Source organism: Musca autumnalis, unplaced genomic scaffold, assembly GCF_047663935.1.
Source record: "Musca autumnalis isolate F117 unplaced genomic scaffold, ASM4766393v1 scaffold_1, whole genome shotgun sequence".
NCBI lineage: Eukaryota > Metazoa > Arthropoda > Insecta > Diptera > Muscidae > Musca > Musca autumnalis.
This window is the reverse complement of record NW_027411644.1, coordinates 310,531,817-310,546,567: the sequence shown is the minus strand read 5'-3', so window position 1 is coordinate 310,546,567 and position 14,751 is coordinate 310,531,817. Positions and strand designations below refer to the sequence as shown.

At 34.1% G+C, this 14,751-nt stretch overlaps 4 long non-coding RNA genes across 4 annotated transcripts; 2 read left to right on the top strand and 2 right to left on the bottom strand.

The window, feature by feature from the left end:
- Positions 1 to 2,223: 2,223 nt before the first annotated feature.
- LOC141391439 (uncharacterized) lies at positions 2,224 to 2,785 on the bottom strand. The gene is made up of 2 exons (XR_012409651.1): positions 2,471 to 2,785; positions 2,224 to 2,403 (listed from the first exon to the last, which is right to left on the bottom strand). It is a non-coding gene; the product is annotated as an uncharacterized lncRNA (long non-coding RNA).
- Positions 2,786 to 4,637: 1,852 nt separating this feature from the next.
- LOC141391438 (uncharacterized) lies at positions 4,638 to 5,007 on the top strand. Its single transcript, XR_012409650.1, has 2 exons — positions 4,638 to 4,787; positions 4,850 to 5,007. It is a non-coding gene; the product is annotated as an uncharacterized lncRNA (long non-coding RNA).
- A 6,056-nt stretch (positions 5,008 to 11,063) lies between these two features.
- On the bottom strand, positions 11,064 to 11,515 carry LOC141391437 (uncharacterized). The gene is made up of 2 exons (XR_012409649.1): positions 11,265 to 11,515; positions 11,064 to 11,197 (listed from the first exon to the last, which is right to left on the bottom strand). It is a non-coding gene; the product is annotated as an uncharacterized lncRNA (long non-coding RNA).
- A 641-nt stretch (positions 11,516 to 12,156) lies between these two features.
- On the top strand, positions 12,157 to 12,479 carry LOC141391436 (uncharacterized). The gene is made up of 2 exons (XR_012409648.1): positions 12,157 to 12,297; positions 12,360 to 12,479. It is a non-coding gene; the product is annotated as an uncharacterized lncRNA (long non-coding RNA).
- Positions 12,480 to 14,751: the final 2,272 nt, after the last annotated feature.

Here is a 14,751-nt window from a genome sequence, read left to right as displayed (position 1 = left end):
TATAAATTTGAGGAAAACTTTTTACAAATCGTTGTTTTTTTAGATCGCCGATGTCCAACGAGTAATTTAGTTTAGAAGTGTCTCCGAATTATTTTTAAAATGCAGATTTGTTCAACACTTTAAGGTAGTTTTTAAGAAACAAATTTTTAACGTGGGAGAGGAGATGAATATGTTGTTGTCAGAGGCAAGGATCATTTCAGATTGCATGAAAAGAGTATCAGTCAAAAAACTAAATCCAGTTTTTTTAAAAAGTTTCATATATTGGGCGCAAATTTCAACGTCAAAAAAGTCTGGAGGGTTCTCCAACGCCACTTTGACGGCAAGAATTGCTTATTTTTCCCATTTATTGCAGTTAAAATAATTTTGCATCTCAAAACAACAGTCAACTTGATCTTCAGGTATCGAAAATGCGATGTAAACAAATGTTAGTAAGCTCGAATCGACCAAGGAAGAATACAAAAATTGTAAAAAGTTTTCCTCAAATTTATACGTGTAAATCCGCAAAAATTGCCCTGAACCATTATTTCGCACGAAAAATAAGAAACATTTTTTTTTTAAATTTTTATTTTGTTTTTTTAATTTTAATTTGTATTTTGTCGCAAAACCAAATAACTGATATATTGACATCATGGGGAATGCCCAACTCCAAAATACAAAATTATAAAATCCTATAAACGTCATCTGAATTATGAAAAAAATACAAATTTACATGTGAATATATGTTTATTTCGTGCACTGTATTGCTTTTGTCCACACTTTGCATATCGTAATATTTCTTGGAATATTAGATGAAATTCGAAGATGTTGCTTATAGGTCCACCCCTTCTTCTATCTTCCAAAAGAAGATACACTTTAAAATAGACAATGTCGGTTCATTCCTTTAAGTACCTCCCCCGGCAAATTCATACGCCCAAAATTCTAAAGACCCCCTAAATACATACGAGAAAAGGCATTGTCATGGTGCACAATGACTCTGGAGACTTCAGGCGAACAAATTGTAGTGTACCACTCACAATTAACCGTCTTACGTTGCTCAAGCCATATAGTCACATGGTCAGTTTTGCCGAAGAAACAGGCAACCTTTTGCTTCGAAGTGCTTCTTCCATGAACAACATTCGTAGGATTGGTATCGCCCTCGAAGAACCACACGGTCGATTGCTGTTGTGTTTCGGGCTCATACGCATATATCCAAGATTCGTCGTCTGTGACAATCTAATAAACGTCATTGAGATACCGCGATCGTATTTTTTCACAATTTCTTTCCACTAATCGACAAGAGTTTTTTTAGAACAGTTTTCAAATTGTGCTGGATCTAACAAAAAAAAACCATTTTGCGACCAGGTATTCATGCAATATCATATCGACACCTCCAAATAATAGTATGCTAAGTCTGAAAAGTGAGTTTTGCAGGAGAAGCTCTCAAAGTTTACAGTTTTCTTTGACCTTCACTACTATTCTGAGCAAACATTTGTTTATAACTTCTGTTCGGATTGACCGATCATTACCAAAATGACAGAATTTAAGTTAAAGGACGTAAAACGCAAAAATGTAAAGAACTTGAAAACATACTAAGTCGACTTAGCATACTATTGTTTGGAGGCGTCGATATGTTAGTTGGTGGAAGAAATTAACAAAGGATGTCCCTATCTTGCTGTCGTTTTGGGACGATACTCTAAACCTTCGTTCTTTAGCGAATGTCGGCCACGATTCAATTCATTAAACCAGATTTTGATAGTGCTATTCGATGGTCCTTTATCGACATACAAAGATTTAATACGATCAATTCACTCTCGCCGTGATTATTCACGTCGAAAATTGTGAAAAATGATTGGACGAAAATGTTCACAAGTAAACTCCATGCTTTTGTAACGTGATCTTTACAAGTCACTTTAAACAACACAACACGTACGTCAAACTGTTCTGTCCACACTTCCTAAAAAATTGGCCCTATAGCCCTATAAAGGTCAGAATATTATGTTGACTTTTTTCTCTAGGTCCGAGGCTGAGGGTATATCTATGTCGGCACATCTGACTGGTACTTTCTTACTTGTTTTATATTTCATTACAGCAATTTTTTTACTAATGGAGAAAAAGGAAACTGGTAAAACAGGCATGACTAAGGTTTCAGATCTCGCAACATATCCTCATCAGTTCAAGTACCCTAATATAATGAAATTGTTTCTGTGGAAATTTATCTATTCGAGCGAAGAATAGACACTTGAGTAACAATAGAATTTTTTACGAATACTTTCATTATTTGAAATAAAATGTCTACATGAACATCCTTTATTATAATTATTTATTTTTTCAGTTTTTTAGCCGGAACCCTTCCAGATGAAATCAACATCCTTGTTGTTGTCTTTGACGCATTCTATTTGCAGCAGCAATGCCATCACTTACCCACTATCACAAAAAAGGAAGTATTATTTACATTTTATTACAGAGAGTAACGAATTGCATTACTACTTACACCTTGAGAACAGGCCGAGATATAGGGTAGAGATACCAACATAACACCCAAAACAATTGCGAGAAGTTTCATTTTTGCGGTTCGGATTTAAACGTTGCAGAACTGTTGAAAGACACAATTTGTACGAATGATAAGAAATTTGAGAATATAGTGGCTATTTATATTTAATGGCACTTCATTATTTAATTTATTCATTGCATATGGTTTTGAAAAAGACAATGGTAACAAATTGGAATTAGTGAAATTAGTAGTAATAGTCACGTTCGGAATTTGTGTGGTGTTCACACCGATTTTTTAAAGATGAAATTCCTAGATGACGGCTTATGCTTTCTTATTTTATTTTTTCTATATTGCAAATTGCCGTTATTGATAATAAACGGATTTGTTTGGAATTATTAAACAAAATTAGCTTCCATATATGTACAGTGTTGTGCATATCAAAAGCAACAAATCGAGGATTTTGCAGTAATTCAATTTTTGGATCCGTTACAATTTTTAAAAATGTAATATATTGTGGCCAGTTGTTCTTTATTATGTACAGAGAGCTTCCAACAAGTTGTTTTTGTACTTTGTCGTTGGATGGGATAACAACAACAATAATATTGGCTGATCCTCGAGAACGTGGATTGCAAAACAAAAGCAACAATAGAATATTATTAAAAATTGTAGTGTCGTCGGTGTTAATTACCTGTACTTTTGACTTAAATTTGCCTTTTGGGGCATGGTAGTGTCATCTTAGAAAGGATTTGCATTTGTTATCCTAACAGGGTTGCCACTTTCTACCACTTTTCCCATGGTCTGGGGAAAATCTCACAATACCCTCAAATCAAAAATTGTTTCCCTCATATAAACATTTAAATTTTAAAAAATTCATTCGGAAAATGGATTAATATCAACCGTTCTTTTGTTTGCCGCATAATAAAAATGTATAAAAACAAATATTGGTAAACACAATACATCCTTGTGTAAACCCCTTAAGGCCATCGGCACATTTTGGCGGAAAACGTTGGGGAAACTTTAAAAATAACGCTAATAGGAACTTCCAAGAATTAGTTGGGGCTCTTATTTCCGATATATGACCTAGAGTACTTCGCAGAAGAAGTTTTGAAAACAATTTGAAAAGTTATACACTGGCCAAGAAACCATAGACATTCCCAAAGAAAGACAATTTATGAAACACTGGTAGAAAATGCAATGTTTTATATGGTTTAAGTGACCCAATAAATTTTTTTTTATTTTATTTTCAATAAATTATATTAAAAATAAGATTTTATAACAAAAAATATAAAAAAAAACCTGCATTATTTAGCCATATGAGGATATTTTACTAACTGTTGGTTGAAACAATGGGTTCTTGACCGTTGTGTTGTTTGAGTTGGGAGCTGTATAACTTCTCAAATTGTTTTCAAAACTTCCTCTGCGAAGTACTCTGTGCCATGTATCGGAAATAAGAGCCCCAACTAATACTTGGGTGCTTCTATTCGCATTATTTTCAAAGTTTCCCCAACGTTTCTAGTCACAATGTGTCAATGGCCTCAAGGGGTTTACACCAGGATGTATCGTATTTACTACTATTCGGTTGTTTAACTTTTTTATTATGCGGCAAACAAAAGAACGGTTGATATTAATCCACTTTCCGAATGAATTTTTTAAAATTTAAATGTTTATATGAGGGAAAAAATTTTTGATTTGAGGGTATTGTGAGATTTTCCCCAGACCATGGGAAAAGTGGTAGAAAGTGGCAACCCTGTTAGGATAACAAATGCAAATCCTTTCTAAGATGACACTACCATGCCCCAAAAGGCAAATTTAAGTCAAAAGTACAGGTAATTAACACCGACGACACTACAATTTTTAATAATATTCTATTGTTGCTTTTGTTTTGCAATCTACGTTCTCGAAGATCAGCCAATATTATTGTTGTTGTTATCCCATCCAACGACAAAGTACAAACACAACATGTTGGAAGCTCTCTGTACATAATAAAGAACAACTGGCTACAATATATTACATTTCTAAAAATTGTAACGGATCCAAAAATTGAATTACTGCAAAATCCTCGATTTGTTGCTTTTGATATGCACAACACTGTATATATTCTATTACACGCTCCGTACTTTTATATGTATGCAAGTAATTTTTATTGTTTATGTCTTTATTTTAACTATTGAAAAACTCTATAAAAAATAATCTGCCGTTTCGGAAGCAACTCATTTGTTCGTTTATTACCAAAATGAAAGGTTTATCACTTGTTCTAGGAGTTGTTGTATTGGGCCTATTGTATGGTCAAAGTGCTGCTAAAGACTTTGGTACAGGTGTAAGTATTGATATTAATTCACTTTACCATTTAAATATTTCATAATTATTAATTTTACACAGTTCCCACCAACCTTTGACTACGATGGATTTTAAATAATTTGTGAAAATGTTCCATGTTTTGAAATAAAATATCTGAATTTTATAATGAACTGTTTTGTCTGGTCAGATCAATTGACTATTTAAATAAACAAATATCGAGTTTTCATGTGAATAGCATATCCCTTTCGGTGCTTCTTTTGATCTGAAAAATATATTTTTCCAATTTTATATATACTTAAGCCCACTATATGAATAATAAAAACTAATTTTTTAACATTTTGTTTGGAAAAGTGGTTTTTGGACACTATGCCATATGGCATAGAAAAAAAAGGAAAAAAAAAACAAAAATAAAATATTCAAGATTTTAATTAAATTTCATCTTATAGAAGACTAGGAGGCCTTATAGAAGAGGAAGAGGCCTTCTTACAGAAGAGCAGGACGTCTTCTCATAAAAGAGCAGAAGGTCCTCTCATAGAAGGGCAGGATGCCTTCTCCTGGAAGAGCAAAAGGACGTCTCATAGAAGGACTGGATGTTTTCACATAGAAGAGCAGGACGTTTGCATATAGAAGGGCAGGAGGTCTTCTTATAGAAGAGCAGGAGATCTTCTTATAGAAGAGCAGGAGATCTTCTTATAGTAGAGCAGGAGGTCCTCTTCTTGAAGAGCAGGACGTCTTTTCATAGAAGAGCAGGACGTTTGCATATAGAAGGGCAGGACGTCTTCTGATAGAAGAGCAGGACGTCTTTTCATATAAGAGCAGGACGTTTGCATGTAGAAGGGCAGGAGGTCTTCTTATAGAAGAGAAGGAGGACTTTTTATACCAGAGCAGGAGGTCTGCTCATAGAAGAGCAGGGCGTCTTCTTGTAGAAGAGAAGGACGTTTGCATATAGAAGGGCAGGAGGTATTCTTATAGAAGAGAAGGAGGTCTTCTTATATAAGAGCAGGAGACCTTCTTACAAAAAACCAGATGGTCTTCTCATAGAAGAGCAGGGGCCCTTCTTATAGAAAAGCATAAGATCTTCTCATTGAAGACCAGGAGGTCTACTTATAGAAGACATGAAGGTTTTTCATAGAATATCTGGAGGTCTACTATTAGAAGATTTGGGGGTCTTCACATAGAAGGTCTTCTTATAGAATATCTGGAGGTCTTCTTTTAGAACACTTAAAGCCCCTTATAGAAGACCTAGGGTCTTCTTATAGAAAACCTAGAAAACCTAGGGTCTTCTTATAGAAAAGCTAGGGTCTTCTTATAGAAAACCAAGGGTCTTCTTATGGAAGATTTGAGGCCTTCTTATAGAAAAACTGGAGGACTTCTTATAGAAGACCTGAATGTCTTCATACAGCAGATCTGAAGGACTTCTTATAGAACACCTGAATGTCATCCTATAGAAGGGCTAGAGGTCAGCTTGTAGAAGAAGTGGGGGCCATCTTATATAATATCTGGAGGAGTTATTTTAGAAAATCTGCAAGAATTGTTATACATCATCTGGAGGTTTTACTATGGTGGATCTGGAGGTTTCCTTATAGAAGACATGGAAGTCTTCGTATAGAAGACCTGGAGGTTTCCTTATAGAAGATCTGGAGGTCTTCTTCTAGAAGACCTGGAGGTCTATTTATACAAGATCTGGAGGTCTTCTTATAGAAGGTCTAGGGGTTTTACAATAGAAGATCTGGGAGTCAAACAAAGTGGAACATTTCCGTTGGGAAAAAACTATGCCATATGGCATAGTATGAAATATAAAACATCTGGCAGCTCCATTGAACTATATTTCGGATCTTTTCTTCGTTTTAATTATTAAGTCAATGATTATCTACTAAATTAAATACAAAAAGTTAACAAAAAAAAAATATTTTTGTTTATAAAATATATAAAATTATAAGATGGTATTTTCATGCAAATTTTAAATCGAACGAGGAGCGCTTGCTCTTTGAGACATAACAATGTATAGGGTCCACCGATGTTTACTTATGATATGGAACTGTTAAAGTTATAACCAGCCTTAGTTAGGGACCTTTTTATCCTCCACGAATCAAAACATGACTTGTCTCAAACCATCACCTGTAGTGAGTCACTACTAGTGACATTTCCCAATAAAGAAGAGGTAAAAACAAAAGGGTAGCAGTGGGGAAGCTTAAATTGAACAGGAAAAATAAGAAAGGCCATCACAATGGCACTCTAAACTCTCCTCCTTTGAGCAGAAAAAATACTTCTTGGAGGAGACATTCTCGAATAGAATTTTAGGGCCTCCACCAGGCTACTTCGGTTCCTACACCCAGAAAAATATATGTTAGAAATAGGTTTACATCCAAATAAAATTTTGTTTGGGACTGGTTGCAAACAAATAGATGTTGGGATCCAAACATAATGTGATAGGGACTGGTTGCAAACAAATATGTGTTTGCAAAATTTTCTAATGTTTTATGTTAGAACATATTTTTTATGGGTGGAGAGAAAATTTTTGTCAAATAGACTAACAACATGGCTCTCGGCTTTCTTTTTGAGAAATAGCTGTGTGTATGGTGTAACAGAAGACGCAGAAGCGAAAACGGGAGGGTAAAAAAAATAGTTTTTGCTTTGGTGGTGTTTCGTTCTTTGTTGTTATTGTTGCGATTTATTTATCCACAAGCAGTCATTATTTTCTGTAACAGTTAACCAACCTAGCAAGCGAAGAGGAAAAGAAGAAAATTGTGTGAATTTGCAAACAAATTTATGTTTGGGTTCAAACAAATATTTGTCAAATTTATGTTTGGGTGCAAACAAATATTTGTTTCGGTGCAAACAAATTTATGTTTGGCTGCAAACAAATATTTTTTTAAATATAATATAAATACAAACCCAAAAGCCACAAAAGAGCAATAGAGCGTAAATTTCACTGTAAAACGCATTGAAATGTATGCTCACATGCTCTCAGTAAGCGCTCACTGGCTATCTCTAACATATGCACACATTTATACATGGTGGTGGCTTATTGAAAGACATACAAATACCAAACACAAAAGCAACAACAGTACATAAAATTCTAAAGAAATAACTAACAGACTTTAATAAAAGAAAAACTGAATGACATCGTTTTTAAAAAGTCACACTTTTAAAAGAAAACCAAAATATAAAAACATCGTTGAACGCTTCTCCTTAGTTGTGAAATAAAATACATTTTCCTTAAAGTTGAAATCATCAGCGGGAAAAAGGCATCTGGAACCAAATGATTATATAATGTAATAAATAGGTTAATCCATATTTCAAATATACATAATTACCAATATAAAATGCGATTTCTTCCATGTCCAATAAAATATTTCCATTTAACTTTTTTATTAAATTATAAAATTTCAAATTATAAAAAAGTATTGGGCATTTAATAATATTATTGTTCCACAAACAGCTTAGACGGGACAAGGGAGACTTCTCTTATATCAATGAGTGCACCCCGATTCATATTAGTTCAATGATATTGGACCTACTGTTTATCGCCGAGTCCGAACGGCGTGCCTTAAGACACCACTTGTAGAGAAGTTTTAATGGCTGAAAATACTCAGGAAATGTCGCCAACATTACTGAGGGGTATTTTGCCACCGTTGATGTTGCCTGGGCTGGGAATCAAACCCACGACCTTCTACATGCAAGGCGGGCGTGCATACAATTGCATCACGGTGGCACCCAGTATTGTTGATTAAATGCTCTTTTTATAACCATAGTATAGAGTATATTAAACGAAATAATCGTTTGCGACCCTTTAAAGTACATATATATATATATATATATATATATATATATATATATATATATATATATATATATATATATATATACATATATATATCCTTGACCACGATTAAATATTGAGTCGATATAAATATCTATTAAAATCGTTAAAACATTTGTTATTATCTCATCAACACTATTATACTTGAGTAGTTTTTTTCTACTTGCCAATCAGTCATTGAGAAAATATTTAGTACATATAAATTAAAAAAAAATCATTTGTATTTATCTCATGATAATCATTCTATTTGAGTAGTTATTTACTTGCCGAACGCTCAGTAACTTATCATAATTATAACTTATTTTTAGATAACAACATTTTTATATGTAACTTGGAGTCGTTTAATTTGCAATTTAATTATAATCGGCCCTAGGGCTTAAAATTGCATTCACTGAAAAAAAGAAATAAATAAATAAATATGCGTGTCCGTCCGTCCGCCCGTCTATGGTAACCCCTCTAGCATCCACAAAAATAGAGATAGGGCGCTGAAATTTTGGGTATATGCATCTTTTCCACGTCCACGTTTTGATATATCCCCCATATAACGGTACCGCCAGATTTCAGGTATTTTGACGTTTTTAGCCACATTGTCAGAATTAGCTTTAATTTGACGTTTAGGGTTATTTTGAGGATTTGAGCTAAAATTTTTAAATTCAAATTGACATTTGAGGTTTTCAAAGGTCATGGAAGTTCTCAACAAAAAACCGTCAATATATATGTTTCTGTATAGCCCCCCAAATTTGGCCTTAGTAATATTTTGGTTCGAAGATGGGTCGTATCGGTCCACTCCTTCGGGTACCTCCCCCACTAAAGTTCAAAACTTGTCAATAAAATTGTGCACACGATAACTCTCGAAGGCAATAACAGAGTGGATCCAAACTTTACACATCGTGAAATTTGTACCAGACATAGATGAGGTTCCAATACGGACTCCACACAAATTTTCGGAAAAGTTCAATTTAAGACGTGCTCTCGATCCGCTTTAATTCTCTTGAGAATAACTTGTATTCACTGCCCCCATTACGACGGTACAAGTTTTTTCAGGGGTAAGACCATACTTCCTGAGAAAATATCCCGAAAGTTGTAAAAAACCCTATGGCGCCATGTGTAGTGGCAGATCAACCGATCTAGTCCATAACTTGGTCTCGTAACATTTTGTCCAAACTTTGTTTATGTTCGAAGATGGGCAATATCGATCCACACCATCCGGTACCTCCCCCAACAGTTAAATAATGTCACTAAAATCGTACAAGCGATATGTCTTGAATGGAGCAACCAATTTGATACAAACTTTAGATCTCCTAATATGTTGTCAAAATTTAATTTAACTTCTAAAATGGTCCATATAAGTGTTCTCCTAGAGTTCCTCTCCCACAAAAGTTCAACATTTTTGTTTAAGGGGGTGTGGTCACTTGCAAATTTTACAAGCTCGGAAATTTTTTATTGTCCTTTTTGAAGTACAGGAGTCGATCGGACAAAAATTAGATGAGATATGATTGTTACAAAGGAAAAATTCATACTGATTTTTATGTAAAATAGAAGTTTTAAACGCGGTTTTTTCGAAATGTCACTTTTCAATGCGGCGCCCACTGTAACTCGAAAACAGATAATCCGATCTTCATATGTTTTTGTAGGATTATTATACACATAAAAAGCTTGTCCCTAAGCGAGAGACTTATTTAAAAAAATTATTTGAATAAACCATCAATTTTTTTTAAAATATAATTTTTTTTACTTTGACAGCTACATTTTTAATGGTTATTTTTCAATTCCATTTCGCTTAAGGACAAGGTTATTAGGTTCTTAATTATCCGACAAAAACATATGTTCCTCGGTTTATTCGTTTTGAAACTACAGTGTGCACAGCAAACACTGTTTCGTAGGCGGCCATTTGTCAGAACACTGTGCACTATTTTTCAACAACAAAAATCCGAAAGTAGCTCTGATGAAAACAAAATATTGTAAAAAAAGTTTTGTAAAAAGTTTTATTGTTTTGTAGATTTTTTGTAAAAAGTTCATAAACAATTGTTTTTTTTTTTTTGTGCTCAATAAGATCCTAAACTGCCATAACCCCTTAAGTGCAGTTTAGGGCCTGCTCGAAGATTTTTGAAATTTGTACCGATGATACTATTGGTGGTTTGGTTTACAGCGATATATCTATGGCATAGATATGATGAATATATCAATTCACATGGGCTGAGGTATATCTCTATCGGCAAAGCCATAATTTAAGCACTTGTTGTAGTTTTTTGCACCTAAAATTGTGTACACAGGTGCAAACTAATTATTCCATTTGAGTTAAAAATATTTTATGGTGGAGGGTATAAAAATGTCGGCCTTTTTTACTTGTTCGAGTTAAGGAAGTCCCAAAGAAATGCTCAATGGGCTGTTTATGTGGATACATATTTATTCGAGCGAACAATAGACATTTTTAACACTTTCATTATTTGAAATGAAATGCCAATATCAACATTATTTTATTATAATTCTTTATTTGTTTCAATTAATAGGTAGATGTTTAGCCGGAACCCTTGCAAATGAAATCAACATCCTTGTTGTTGTCTTTCGCGCATTCTATTTGCAGCAGCAATGCCATCACTTACCCACTATCACAAAAAAGGAAGTATTATTTAAATTTTGTTACAGAGAGCAACGAATTGCATTACTACTTACACCTTGAGAACAGGCCGAGATATAGGGTAGGGATACCAACATAACACCCAAAACAATTGCGAAAAGTTTCATTTTTGCAGTTCGGATTTAAACTTTGCAAAACTGTTGAAAGACACAATTTGTACGAATGATAAGAAATTTCAGAATACAGTGCCTATTTATATTTACTGGCACTTCATTACTTTATTTATTCATTGCATATGGTTTTGAAAAAGACAATGGTAACAAATTGAAAATAGTGAAATTAGTAGTAATAGTCACGTCTCAAATTTGAATGGTATGCACACACATTTTTTAAAAGGTGAAAATCTTAGATGACGGCTAATGCTTTGTTTTTTTATTTTTTTTTATTTGTAGAGATGCTTATTAGAATTTTCAAACAAAAAAACTATAGAAAGGCGGATCATAGCGTGTTGTACCCTATACCACAACCTGGACATGACCTTTTCAGAGGGCAAAATAATTTTTACAAAGACCATAAAGGAATTTATGCTTCCAAAAAATGTGAAATACATTGTAAAATGTATTCTGATACATTGTTAAGTAATTTAATTCGCCAAGGTAATTCTTAATGGATTATAAATTCCTATGGGACACAATTATAAGTTATAATATTATAAGTGTTATACAACAATACCCCTACAATGTATTTATAATCTATATTTTTTCAAAATCCAGTTGAGGTGTAGGGTATAATAATTAATCATAGCATCAATTGAAATGTGTTATTTTGCAAATTCATTTGCCATTATTGGCAATAAACAGATTTGTTTGGAATCATTAAACAAAATTAGCTTCCATATATGTATGTATTCCATCACACGCTCCGTACTTTTATATGTATGCAAGTAATTTTTATTTTTTATGTCTTTGTTTTAACTATTGAAAAACCCCTATAAAAATTAATCTGCCGTTTCGGAAGCAACTCATTTGTTCGTTTATTACCAAAATGAAAGGTTTATCACTTGTTCTAGGAGTTGTTGTATTGGGCCTATTGTACGGTCAAAGTGCTGCTAAAGACTTTGGTACAGGTGTAAGTATTGATATTTATTCAGTTTACCATTTAAATATAACATAATTATTAATTTTATGCAGTACCCACCAACCTTTGACTACGATGTCTGATTAATTTTTGAAAAGGATATTTGCTAGTCTTTATGTAGAAAATTTTAAAGTTCCATGTTTTGAAATAAAATATTTGAATTTTATAATGAATTGTTTTGTCTGGTCAGATCAATTGACTATTGTAACAGACAAATATCGAGCTTTCATGTAAAGGCCATATACAAGGATCGAAACTGTTTAGTTATGACATGGACCTGTTAAAGTTATAACCAGCCTTATGGGCCTTTTTATCCTCCATGAATCAAAACATGACTGCAAGGGGATGTTCCTCCGAAACTAAAAACATAGCTTCTAGAAATGCATATATAGTCGAAGATAATACTACAATCACACGGACCATGGACCGATACAAGGATGAGAAAACTATGGAACTAAGCTGAAGTCTTATCTCAAACCATCACCTGTAGTGATATTTCCCAATAAATAAGTGGCAACAAGTAAAACAGTCGTTAAGTTTGGCCGGGCCGAATTGTTATACCCTCCACCACGAGTTGTATTGAAGTAAAATGGTAGAAGTAGTTTCCTTTCGTTTATGAAGAAGACTAAATACCAAATGTCAGCAATTTCGGTAAAATAATGTGGCTATCATTCAAAATACCGAAATTTGGGAGGTACCGTTCTATGTGTGCTATATCACAACATCGATATATACCGAAAAATTTCTGGCGGAAGGAAGACTAAATACCAAATTTCCGATATTTCGGTAAGATAATGTGCATAACACCTTCAAAATACCGCAAATCAAGATGTACGCTTCTATGGGGAATGTAGGAAGACGTGGACTTATACTGATAATTCTCTTCTGGAATATTTTATAACCCCATGGAAGACTAAATAAAACATTTCAGTCATTTCGGTAGGATATTGACGTCACAACCTTCAGATATACGAACATCGTGAGGTACCGTTCTATGGGGCTATGTCGAAACGTGTACCTATACCGACGAATTTCAATCGGCAAGGTTTTTACCTCCAACTTAAATACCAAATTTCAGTCAAATACCGCCACCAACTTCAAAATACCGAAAAATTTAAAGGGAATAGTTAAATACCTCCAGCGAAAACTTAATATCAAATGTCAGCCATTTCGATGGGTTATTGTGGCCACAACCTGCAAAATACCGAAAATCGGGAGGTACCCTTCTATGGGGGGCTATATTAAGGTGTGGACATGTACGTAGAAATTTCTGGCGGAAAGTTGAATACCCCAGCGAAGACTAAATACCAAATTTCAGCTGTTTCGGTGGAATTTTGAGGTCAAAAACTTTAGAATACCGAAAATCGGGAGGTGCCATTCTACGAGGGCTATATGGAAGTGTAAAGCTATCATTATTTCCCCAATAAAGGCTAAATACCAAATTTCTGCCATTTCGGTGGGTTATTGTGGCCATATGAAGGCGTGGACCTATATAAACAAATTTAGAGGTGAAAGTTGAATACCCACAACAAAGACTAATTACCAAATTTGAGCCATTTCCGTGGAATATTGAGGCAAAAACCTTGAAAATACCGAAAATCGGGAGGTGACGTTATATGTTAAATTAAAAATTGTAGCTAAAACCCTCAAAATACCAAAAATCGGGAGGTACCGTTATATGGGGACTATATCAATACAAGAACTTATGCTGAATGCGTTACAAACGGAAAAATTAATATACCCTCCATACTATGGTGGAGCGTATTAAATTGAACAGAGATATACCCACAGCCTGTGTGGATTGAAATGCTTTTTTCCAAAAAAAGAAAAAACTTATGTATTTAGAGGGTCTTCAAAATTTTGGGCGTATAAACCAACAAAAATATGGATAGGATTAAAGCTCCAAAACTTGCGGGGATATCGATACATAGGACTTGTTTACCATACTAGCCTACGAAAAATATAATATCGCTGTAAAAAGGCCTCTAGGAAAACCTTCGGTAAAAATGTCCAAAGGATACTCGAACACACCCTTAAACACACACAAATGTTGAACATTTGTGTGGGTGGTACACCAAGAATTGGACAGATACCCAGCAAAATGTTTGCCTCCAAAGATGCAGTTAAATTATATGTACAAGTAATCTGGAAGTGCATCCAATTATGCATTTTCACTCATGATTTTTACAAGAAGTGAAAGATGCACTCCATACTGAAAGATGCACTCCATAGCACTGCATTTTAACTAACCCTTTGGCACTGCATTTTAACTGACCCTTGGCACTGCATTTTAACTGCAAATGGATGTGATTCTTTGGATTGCATCCAAAAGCGGTTAGAATGTGAGGAATGGAGTGCCTTTTTCATGACTCCGTTTGAACTGCATCAAAAGATGCCGTGATAGTAGTAGTCTACATTGCACTGCTTCCAATTTATTTTGCTGGG